This window comes from Trachurus trachurus, assembly GCF_905171665.1.
Source record: "Trachurus trachurus genome assembly, chromosome: 12".
NCBI lineage: Eukaryota > Metazoa > Chordata > Actinopteri > Carangiformes > Carangidae > Trachurus > Trachurus trachurus.
In genome coordinates this window covers 7,531,161-7,544,066 of record NC_139908.1, presented here as the reverse complement: position 1 = coordinate 7,544,066, position 12,906 = coordinate 7,531,161, and positions in this window count along the sequence as shown.

The window sequence follows — 12,906 nt, the reverse complement described above, 5'->3', positions numbered from 1 at the left end:
TGACCCTGCAAAGGTCAAAAGGGGTTTTGGGTGGGAGCTGGAGCTTTTCTTCACCATGTGCTGGCATTTAACAGCACTACTGGCAAGGGAGCGTAGCCTCATATTTTGGCTTGGCCGTGGGCAGCCTAAAGCCATGAAGACAAAGTTATGAAACTGAAATATTTCCAGATTCCTCCTTTGTTCATTTATCCTTATCTGCTTTTTTTTTCTTTCTTTCTCCAAAGCCTTTCCCTCTTGCTCTCTCCCCATAACTCTCCTCTAACGGCCTTTTTTTCAGTCTAACAGTAACCACACTTTCCCTCCGTAGACACTCTAGGAATGGTTATCACGAGCTGGACTTCAGACGCGTCTCGTCTCCGCGGACATTGACTTAATTTTCTCATTTGACCGTCTGCTCCGTCGCTGCTTTATTCTTGGCGAATGTGCAGTGTGTGGGTGTGTGTGGGTGTGTGTGCAGTGGACGCAAGAGGTCATGAATGTAGGCGTGTTTGTGCCTTCATACGCAGCGGAGAAGAACAAAAAGGCCGAATTCCTTTGAGTTGTAGTCGAGATTATTTCTGTAGGCAGAGGAAGGTACTGTACGGCGATGAATCCATTTAACTTTTATTAAAAGACGGTCCAAGGAGAGCAGTTACATCAAAGTGTATAGTATGAACACAACAGTGTGTGTTTGTTTGTGAGGAGGGTTACACAAAAAGTACTGAACACATTTGCACCTAACTTGGTGGAAGGTTGGTCTATGAGTCAGGGAAGAATTCATTTAATTTTGATGCATATCTATCCCAATCATGTACTATGAATTAACATTTTTCTCTCTTGAGTCTGGTGCGTTATCAGACTCTGACTCAGGATGTGAACTTCCCGCTCGTATTATCTTTTAAAAAAAATCTGTATCACCTGATCTGAGGATTTTAACTCAAAAGAATCCAGTATCCGTTATGTGGTTATAATGAAAATGTTCAGCCTACATGCTGATCTCATGAGCTTAGTCTGGTGCTGTAGTAGTCTTTGGCTCTTTAACACTGAACAGTTGAGCAGAGAGTGATGGGTGTGTCACTGTTAGAGCTGTTACAATATTGTTTGTACATCAGAGGTAGTAATAGGGTTGCAAAATTCCAGGAATTTTCAAAGTTGGAAACTTTCCATGGGAATTAATGGGAATATATGGGAATAAATGGGGAGAAATATGAAATTTACTAAATTGAAGGTTGGCCTTTAAATATAGTTGGGGAAAATATATTGTAGCATAATCTTGGCTAAAACAACCAGATTTAATCCAATATAGTAAGTAATATTTTACTCACCATTCATGTTTTTGTTGTTCAGTAAAATAACTGATTGTTCAAACAAAAATTAAAACTTGATAAAGGAAATAAAATAAAGTAAATAAATAAATCTGTTGAAATGTCATGTTTTTTAATTTTATTACTTTGCATGGATGTCTGCTTATGACTAAATATTTACATTTATGTTTGGATATGATACAGTTTGTTTAAATTACCCCCAATTTCCAGTTAATTCCCATAAATTCCCATTGAAGGTTTCCAATTTGGAATATTTCCAAAATTCCCCAGCTTAACTTCCCATGGAAAGTTTCTGGAAACCTACAGTAAATTTACCGGAAATGTTCTGCCCCTTTGCGACCCTAAGTCCCCACTGGTATCTACCTTACCACTAAAAGCCAGTAATTAATTGGTTGATTTGAATCGCTCTCAGAAACCAACAGGAAGTCCTTTTATTTGTGGTTACATTATGATTTACTTCACCAAATCATCATGTCAGTATAAGAAAAGCTAGAACAAGATCTCCTGGAGGAGAAACAATGAACTGACACGACTGACCGGATGTTTTATGTGCAAAAGGGTCGTCAAGAGGGTTTTCAAGAGGTTCATTATGATTCATCATCTGGGAACCATGAAAACGTTTTACTGTTTCTTTCAATCTGCTTCCTCTCCTCCACCCAGTTATTAATCCATCCCCTCCGATCCCTGCGTCCCCCAAGAACATCCTGCATCTCTACACGATTTCCTCCCTCCATTCATCTTCTTATCGTCCCCCACCCGTCCCACAGTAACAACCCCCCTGTTCCTCTCTCCGTGCGTCCTTTCATTCATTGACTGAACATGTCGGCTCGGCGGTGTCAGATTCCCCTCTCTGAAACGTCCAGATGTATCCTCCAGAGCTTTTGCTTTTCAACCGGTGCAGAAAACATGCAGCCTTATACAAGCCGAGTCCCACGCATGACATCATCCCCCCTGACGGTTGTCAAAGCTTTCACCCACTCCCCCAAATTCTCTCTCTATAATGCAGGGGTGGTTGACACCCTGCGAACCATATCCATCCAACAGACGCGTACACATAGCATAGTCTAGTGCGCAATCTGCTGATCACAACAGTTTTAACATACAGGGGAGAGGCTGGGCTTCTGGGATACATCAAATACCTCTGTAGAAACTAAAAATACACACACCCAAGGGTCAGAGAATGACCTTCCCCCAGAATCAATAAGCAACATGCAAAAATAATCATACATGTTATGAAGGGGGCAGCGAGCGAAAATAGCAAAAACCAACTATTAGCTCGTGGGTAAACTCCATAGTCCAGCTAATCGCCAACTCTTACAAGCATCACCGCAGGTTTATTTTGAGCAAAGTCTGTGAAAACAAAGAGGAATCTTGAGAGAAAACAGAGGTACAAGTGAGATTATAATGAAAAGAGAAGGAAAAAAAGAAGTGTAGATTGTCGTCTCTCATCCTGTGCACACAGACTGTGCAATTTCACATGCTAACAATTCTGACATAATAATAACCATATGTCTCATTTGAAATAACACGCTTTGTACTGTAGATAGATAGATAGATAGATAGATAGATAGATAGATAGATAGATAGATAGATAGCAGTGTTTCCTCTACATTCATTTAGCAGTGGCGCACCGCCACAGCTAAATCCTAGCCGCCGCTGCTTCAAATTTCTTTCTTTTTTTTTCTTTTTTTAATTGTCGCTAATCCACCACCGCCACATGCCTCCACCTTCACAGCAGAGTCCTGCACTGCACCTCGCGAGCATAGACTGTAAAAAGAATGGACGTAGCGTCCGTGACGTCACCCATTGGTTTGGGGGAGTCTGTTTTGTGCCGCTACTACGGGGGTTTGAGCCGCGCCATGTTGGATTCTACTTGCCATATTTGGAGCGGTGCGGCCGTTGGCCGGCCGAGGGCCCGCCCACTGGCCTCGTAGCAGCGGTCGCCGGACCTGTCACTCAACGGTTCGGCGCCCTAATTGGCCAGAACTTTAAATCTAATAACAGTAAAACGGTAGAGTTTAAAAAAAATTCACCCCCCTCAGAGTGTGTGCGGGGGTAGAAACTATCGATTGAGACCAAAAAAATGAAATGTACCAGGCTGTAAATATGTTTTTTTAAGCTGTAAAATCGGCTATTTTAACATGGGGCTCAATTGGAGTTGCTCCCTTCTGGAGCCAGCCCCCAGCGACAGCCGAGGGGATTGCAGCTTTTTGAACGCGGAAGTGAGCTTCACTCCTCAGACCGACAACTGCCCCCTTGCTCGCGAGTAGCTACTAAGGTAAACTACAGATAACTATCTTGCTCAGTATCTACTCTTTGCACCCCCTCTGCACCTCGATGACAGACCACAGCCTGTTTTTCCGCAGAATCATTGAACTCAGGTGACAGAATGACAACAGACTCAGGACAGATCAGTGGTCGCTGTTGCCGGTGTTTTTTTTTTTTTTTTAATTAGCGGGTTTGATTCTCGTGTCGGACGTCGCGCTCAGTGCTGGTGGAAAAGAAAAAAAACTAAAAAGTGTGTGTCAGTCCGTCGGGCTTATGATGATGTTATTGTAGCGCATACAGTAAGTGTAACAGGACTTATTACACGGCTCTATTGAATCCTGCTCTCTGATTGGTCCAGCGCTGCGTTCTGCGGTCTGTTATTTCTGAATAATGACCGTCGTCAAGTATAACAGACCGTTGCTAGGGACGCCGCTCTGATCAGCGCAGCACAGAAAAGAGAAACTAGGATATTTACCTTGTGTTTCATTTTTACCGTCATTAAACAGCTTCGGACTAATAGTGATGTTAGATAAATGACTGGTAACTTGTTACAAGGAGAGTGGAGGCTCCTTCCACATCGTGGCTGGAAACCAAACCTGCTGATCAGAGCCTCTGACCCGGTGTCACAGCTCTCCTCCTCTCGTCTCGGTGGCACCGCGGCTCCGCGACACAAACGCACCCCGTAAACAGTAAAGTTAATATCTTGTTTATGACAGATACGACTACACACAATACACACATTTTAACACGTGTATGGTAATCCATCGATCCACTGATTGATTATCAAAGGCTTCAAATGCACGAACGGGAGGAGGCTCGGCAAAACAGCGGAAGTGACCGGTCTTGCAGATTCGCTAAATTCAATTTTAAATCGATGAAAGTCGTATTTTGGTCAACATTATGTTTCAAATTAATTATTTCACTCGTAAACCGTGTAATAAGCGGGATAATGTATAGTTGGTCGGTTGTTATGGAGAAATAAACCCCTTCATGTTGAATGAAACCCCTCCGCTTCGCGTCGGGGTTCCATACAACCTGTCGGGGTTTATTTCTCCATAACAACCTCCGAACTATACATTATCCCTTACATATCCTCTACTGCGCTGTAACATAAACGTGCATAAACTCCCCCTCCTCTCCGCGGCCGTCCGCTGGTGCGAGTGGGAGGAGGGGTAACGGCGATGACGGCAGCGACACCGACAACGACGAGACGGCAGAACGATCCTGTGTAGGAGCTGTCCGTGCGGTTACTTAACCAAAAGTCTCCTGAAGAAGGCCCAGGTTATCAAACTAAGAGAAATATGACCTGTGGTAGTTTGTTTGAATAGCAAAAATACATCATGACATGAAGTTGTCATGAAAAAAAAAAAGAGATGTTGATTCGGTGGAAACCCGGCTTTACAGGTGCGCGGCGGGGGGGGGGGGGGGGGGGGGCTACGGTATGTGGGGGGCAATCACGGGGGGGGGGGGGGGGGGGGTCTGAGCGCCACTCCTTAAAAAAATCCTAGAGGAAACACTGGATAGATAGATAGATAGATAGATAGATAGATAGATAGATAGATAGTACTTTATTAAACAACAACTTTAATACTCCAATTGTAGTTTTACAACATCGCAGTGCAATTAATCTATGCTATCTTCAGTGTTTTAAATAATCAAGTGCTAAAGCTTTTAGCTTTTAACTCGCACTTAAGACAAAACACATTTATCTGCACTGCCCATTACATTGTTAAATTTTTGATTAGTGATACAGGAATACACGGAGAGCAAAGTGCCTCTTGCTCACTGTCTGTTGAGGTGGATTGATGGCATTTATTTATAAGACGAGCAAGTGAGATGTAGCTTAGTGGTGAGTTCAAGTAGATTTGTTGAGCTGATATAGAAACCATTTCCAGAATACAACTGCTCTTAGAGAAACAGTTTGGAAATGCACTTTGGAAAATTCGCTTATTTACGTTGGTGCGTTACGTAAGGTGCTCGAGCCAATTAGTTTATCTTACCTTAACAGACTGGAGTTACAGCTTGACTCTCTCCAAGGCTAAAATGTCTGTGTAATGTCTATCAGCGCCTTTAATCCTCCTCTGCTGTGTGTTATATCTGCACCAAACTCAAATGTCAAAATTATAAGTTGTGCATGTTTAATATTTCTTGGCTAACGGCAGCCAGATGCAGTAACTTCCTGAAATCTTGGCATTACGGGGCGCTGGGGTAGATAGATCAACTGCTGTTCACTGAGAAATAGTTACAGCACAAACCACAAACCAGATACAGTATGTTAATTAATGAGGCTTGGAGGGACTGGTTGCCATATATTGCCAAGAACAAGATAATCGTTTCCACCTGCTTCTAGTTTTTCATGCTAAGTGAACTGGCGTGTATAAAGATTAGCACCCACAAGAGTGACATCATTCATCTGTAAAACTTCTAGACTAGAAACAAATCAGTGAACGACTGAAACGTTTCTATTTGTTCAAAGCAGCACGGGCATCAGAACTGCAGCCATCTTCATGAGGCTCTTTGGAGAGAAGCTCCAATGTTTGTTCAGTGTGGATCATAACAACAGATTAATCTAATTGCTAGTTATGGGATGTTTTGTAAATTTACTGGATTGAAAAGGAAAAGCAAGCACAGCAGAAATAATTATATGCTCAGATTGAAGAGTCACAGCACACACACACACTGTGATTTAAAGAGCCGGGACAGGGCTCAGGCTGCAGGAGTAGCATCATGTTACACTATCTGTTGATATCATGTTTTATAAGACTTTCAATTCATCTGCTACTTTAAAAATAGTTTATTTAGCACCTGAAGATCTTAAAACTTTCATAACATCCTCTCTCTGAGGTGAGAACTTCATCACTGTGGTTTGACGCTAAAAAACCCCCCCAAAAAACAGAGAAAAGAGAAGATGAAAATGAAGACATGTTTTAAACGTATCCACATTAGTGTGGACATGGACTCAGCGGGGGTGTATCCCGCCCCCGTCGACACCCTCTCCCTCTCTCTGTCAAACACACAGATGTGTTTACAGAAGGTCACAGCTCCCCTGCATGTTTTGTCTCTCTGCTGTTTTCTCATGGCTACTCATGAACGGTAAAGAAAAACAGCACTCGGGACAAACACACCCTGAAAACCAGTAAGATAAACAGGCACGAAAAATAATAATAATAATGTGCACACAACGACTTAAAGAGTCAAACAAGGACACTGAGACATAATGAGAGTCTGAACCGGTGTAACCACTGACATTTCACTCATTTCAGTTCCTCTTTAAACTATTAATATCACCTTTATCTCACCTCCAGACCAAAAATCACTGGTCTCTATTCCTGGCTGATGTATTGACTGTTTACCTACATGTTTTACCTCATTCTCACCCATCTGACCTTCTGTACTGCTCACTGCAACCTCAAATTAGTTCAGCCCCCGCCCCCACCCCCCATGCAACTTTAGTCCGGGAGAGGAGCGTCATGATGAGTGCGGTCGTTCCCGTTGGCCTCTCGTCGAAGAGGTTAGCGTGAACATGTTGCCCCAGGCAGACGCCACAGCCCCACTGCTCCCTGTATGAAGCCAGTTTGATGGATGGCTCTGGCCCAGTGCTGGCAGCCTGGGAGAGAGACAGAGGGCGACTGAGCCTGGTGCACACATGCAGATGCACACACACACACACAAAGAGAAAGAGAGATCTAAGCTATCGCCACTTCACAGGTGTCCACATAGCCTACATCACAAACACCTAAACTAATTCTATTCATTTTGAAAACACAAAAAGGAAATACAGAACGTTTCATAATATTCTGTGAGTGCAGAGCTGCTTTTGAAATGTTTTCCTCTGAGTAGCTATCATGACGGGACCTGCTGCACTGATCGATCAAAGCGGGGACCAGAACACATACCGAGACTTTGTTGATGTCTCATGAAAATGCGACGTGACTTGACTATAATGCTTCTAACATTGAACATTGTTTTACTATATCAACCTCATTTTTACCAGATCTTTGAAGAGCAAGTAAAAACGGATGTCCCCTGAACTGAAAACGGATTTAGGGTCTTTGTAATGCGTGTTTCTGACAAGAAGTAGTGGGGTTTTGATTGGCACACAGTGGTAAAAAACAAGGAAATGACTCTAGACAGGCCTAAATCCTGTTTTACAAATCATTTAATCACAACCTACACCCACAACAAACGGGGCTTTATACAAATTGATGTCAATTCTGGGAAATGGTTTGTGTTTAACGCTGGCTGTGTTACAGTCACGGTGATACTGTCCTTATGTATATTGCTATTGTCAAAACAGACTTTCCTCTCTCAGCACCAATCAGACATGGTATTGTTACAATGCTGCAAAAACAAGGCGCCTGGCCTGGGTCAGCTGTCCGGACTTAACTGTAGATTTAATATCTATTCCTTAAATATGAAGTTTCAGCTAGAGTGCATTTAGCTTAGCTTTGCAAAGAGACTATATAAGCTAGGGGATACATTCAGCTAGGTGGTCTCCAAAGTCCAAAGTTTCTCTATCAGCACCCCTAAATCTGGCCAATTATTCTACTGCATCTTTACCAACAGACAAACAGAAAGTGATAAAAATTCTGCGGTAGTTATTATTAGCAAATAAAAGCCAGGTGCACTGACTTCCTATGCAAATACTGTAGAAGTGCTTTCTGCAGAACCCAAATTCGCTTTCTAAACACACCAACTTGTTCCCCCCCTTTGAGCTGCAGAGATGACTAACCCTCTTCCTTATTTGAAAAACAGAAGCAGTGGTTGTCCACCATCTTTAACCTCTGCACTTTTCACTCTTCTCCTTGTTTTTCAAACTAACGATAGCGCAATCTCCTCCCACCACACATTCTCTGATACGGACCTCCCCAACAACTCTCTTGTCATCTCGCTTTGCAGCTTTCCCCTTTGCCTCCCTGTCTACTCAGCTGCTGCCTCCACCTCCCTCCTCTTTGCCCCTGATGCCTCACAACAACTGTGGCAGAGGCAGAGGTCATCGCACTGAAAAATGCTTCGGCATACTTCCATGCATGCGGCTTACATCTGCGGGTATGGCATGCGAGTGTGGCTGACTGAAGGGACAAACAAACATTTTTAATAAATGTGATGCAAATCATCCGGTGCATGCCTGTCAAGAATGTTTTTTTTGTGCTTTTTTAAAAGATTTTTTTAGACATTTCTTCAATGTGGAAACAATTATTCCACTGCCCGACCCGACGGGGTTCAGAGGATGCTCCCGAGATGCTTAAATTGTAGCAGTCTGAAGTAAAGTGGTGATGAGCGATGAAGTGTGAAACAGATGCTGAATGCTTTTATGTGTTCAACAACGTGTGTCTGTGTGTTTATACATGTGTGTCTGTGTGTGGCTTGACCTTGTGTGGAGGGGTAAGACCCACGTAAGCCGACACGACATGTGATGTTGCACCTTCACGGGGGTCTTGTTTATTTGAACACCTTTTATGACAGATATCGGTTTCTGTCTCCAGTGTGTGGACGGTGTTGGGTGAAGTTCGGGGATTATCCTGCACTTATCTCACTATCAGGGGAGTCTTTATGTTTACTTTGGGGCTTTGAGGCTACTTATAGGAAGATTAGCTTTTCAAACATTTGCTGGAGATATCCCCTCATAGTCAAACACAATCTGATTCATTGTCATAAAGAGTGTTGAGCAAATATTGACCAATGTTTCCTTACACAAAGTCGATGGCTCTGAAAAAAGATGCAGACAACCTTTTTTGTATGTTGTATTCATTTTAGGAACTATCTTCGTTATTGCTTCACACATCTGTTGCTGAGTTGGTTTTCTTTGCACTTAGTCACATTTGTCACGCGTTGCCAACTCACACACTTTTCCACTGCATCCAAGCAGAAAACAACTTTTTCTGCTATTGTTCAACTTCATTTTTGGATTCTCAACTTAAGTTTTTTCCATGTTTCTATTTGCAAATTTGAAAGTGTGCACGTCTTGAGTTTCTATGCACGCTGAAGATGCGATATCGACGAGAACCCGAAAACAATATGTGTCTGACTCCGGCGCTGAGACGCAACTCAGGAAATACATCTTTTTTAACAAGAACGAGAGGGGAAACTAAGTTCAGCACGTCGCTGCTAAAACCATAAGACTTGTGGAGGTGATGTCATATTAGCAGTCATTTAACAGAAACGGTCACCTTGGCAACCCTGAGTTTCCCTTTATTTGTGTCTCACTCCTCTGTCTGCGGCTGTCACAGATAGAATATGACTCGGTTGTGTGGTAAAGCCCAACCCTGGTGGTGTGTGTTCCTGACAGTCATCATTCACTTTTATTTATTTGCAGTTCATACTGTAACAAGATTAAGAGTCTACAGGCACACGAGCAGCTGTGATGCAGCAATGCTCGCTGTAAAGAAAACCAGACCGTTGTGGTTATGGTTAGGGTTAGGGGTTAGTTTAGGGTTAGGGTTAAGTTTAGGGTTAGGGTTAAGTTTAGTTAAACCAAAGTAATGGACTAACTGAACATTTCTGATTAAATGATGATGCTCGATGAAAACTCAAAGGAAATCTTCACTTTCTTGTCTTTCAAGAACATACATAGCAAGAAGGCAACAGCAGAACCAAAGATGGTGCATGCATATGCCTTACAATAGACTCAACTAGTCATTGTAAGCAGTTGAGTTGTGATAATACTAGTAGATTTAATTATTGTGCATTGTAAACTACCAAACAAAGATGTAGAATGTCAAAACTGCACATTTTCCTTCTCAAACTAAAACAACCTGATGGTGGCGCTGGGGGGGAGAAGTCCTGGATTGACCCTATAGTCATTCAGATATCTCCTCTGAGAACCATGAATGTCTCTAGGAAAAACTCATGGGAATCAGTCGAGTACTTGTTGAGATATTTCAGTCGGGACCAAAGCGGTGGACCAACCTACATTTCCATCCATGGAGCCACACCACTACCATGGTTAACAAGGAAAAAAAAAAAAAAAAAAAGCGAGACTGAGAGACTGCAGCTATGTTTGTGGCTCCGGGAGGCTGTAATTAGTCACATTGGCACTCACATCATTTAAGTCATTAGGCGTCCTTCACTAGAAAACACAGCAATCTGTCAGAAAGGTTCTTACTAATCCATCATATAGATGTTGAACTACCAGTGAAAATAACTGGTGGCACAACTAGAAAAGTCAGCAAAGTCATTAGGAGTAATCCTCTGGGTGTGAGCCATATCTGTGCTAAATTTCATGGCAAACCAGCCAATAGTTGTTCGGACAATCCAAAAAAACAAAACAAAACACATCACTCGTCCTTGTTTAGTTATAGGAAGTGACTGAAACATAAGAAAAAGTACTGGTTCTGAGTTGCTTCATTTGCCTTTATTCTTTGTTCATTTTTATTTCTAATGATTTATTTCATTTCTGGCTTTTCTTGCTAACTCAAGAACTAAAAAGTAATTCAAAACTCAAATAATGCGGAAATTAAGCTAAATGATTAGTCGGTGAAAGTGTTTACATCATATTGTATCATCCATGGGTCTGATTCTGACTTGTGATGTTTATTACATCCCATGTCCATCTCTCTCTCTGCATTTTATAACTGTACGTTAAAACTGTCCAGCAAAGGCACAAAAGCCAAATAAAATCTCTAAAATATAAACTCTCCTTTCAGATGTTTTGTTTCCGATGAGCAAAACTTGTAACTTGCTGATGCAACGGCCTTCAGCCTCAACCAGTGCCAGGAAAGCTGTGACTGTTGTTATATAAATACACCAGCTTTACCTGAACTTGAACATCTTCCACTCTGTAAACTCTTGCACCATGGCTGCCACATGCTGCACAGACAAAAAGCAGTTAGACGTGTTTTGTGGTTTAAGGCAGCAGAGTATCAAACTGAAGTCATGTGGGTGGCCTTTGTGGTTTCACAGGCTCGGGGCTAAATCTTTGAACCTCCCCTTAACCAGTATGCATTTGCAGTGAAGTATATGCTCTTTGGTTTTGTGTTCATCCACAGAAACTTCCTGCCAGATCAACTATTTTCAGTCACCTCTGTGTGAACATCAGGTGCATGAGTTTGTTTTCCGTTGAACAAGTTTCATACGACACCGACAGTGCCACCCAAATGCCAAAGCAGTTACAAGAATGAAATGTTGACACCTCCTTAAACCAAATTCACCCTTTATCTGTCAACCATGCACCGATCACTCTCATCACTGCAGACAAGCATGTCTGGGAGACTCTTTGTTGATTTTAAGTGGTTGGGAAGGGAGAGCTGGAGTGTGCATGTCCTATGTGTGGTGGACACCTTATGAATTTTGTCTCACACTGATTGAATGATCGTTGTATTGTGTTACCTGCGAGCTACTAGCTAAATCTGGCACAATGCTTCTCTTTGACAATTCCTTACATAGTCCCTGTGATAAATAAGCATAATCCACTAAACTAAGCTGACAGGCTGATGAACACTAATATAATAATGATTCATTTCATTATCTGAAGTGTCAGAAAATAGTGAAACTGTTTTAGAGTCCCTTAGTGACTCAGTTTAAAGTCACATTAGACAAAGAAAAGCTGCAAATCCCCATGTTAGAAGCTGAAACAAAGTTCTGTTTTCCCTTTACAAGTACAAAAACTGATCATAAAAATGTCTGTTCAATTTTAGTGTGAGTTGTGAGTTGGAGAGTTTCTTACAGTATGTGCATTTCCTGCGCGAGGTTTCAATGTCAAGTCTGCAAACACATTTGAACACGTACATATTTATTTATGTCTATCACTGCAGCTACGGTAAATCATAGCGATAACAGTAGATATGGATCACAGGAACAATCTGAGCTTGTGCAGATTCTTATTTCAAAGTGTCAGAATAGTGTTCGATTCCCTTTCACCATCAAGATTAATGCTCCACTTTTCTATCATCACTTGTCCTAAGTCTTAATGTTTTGTGATTACTGACTCGACTGAACTATTTCTGGTCGGGTTAAAAAAAACTGGGTTGCTGTTTTGTTTCCATCTCAGCTTTGCCAAAACAGACAGGAATTGACGGTGACCAAGTCTGTTTTGATGTTTCACACCATGTCCTGTCTGCCTCTCAGCACTCCTTCTTCCTATTCAGGACTTCTGACCCCTGAAAACAAAAAGGAGTCGAATGCTGACCTGAGCCTCTGTTTTTGACAAAAGACAGACTGTAGGTGTAAACAATGTTGACATAGTCATATATGGTTTGAAATGATATCATACAGATCTAAAGCATTTTGTATTGTTACTCCAGACTCAAGGGTGTAGCCCCTCACTCTAACTCTAACATGTTGCTCTGGGTGGTACGTCAGGGTTGATTGTAAATCAGGAAAATTGTAAACAGGA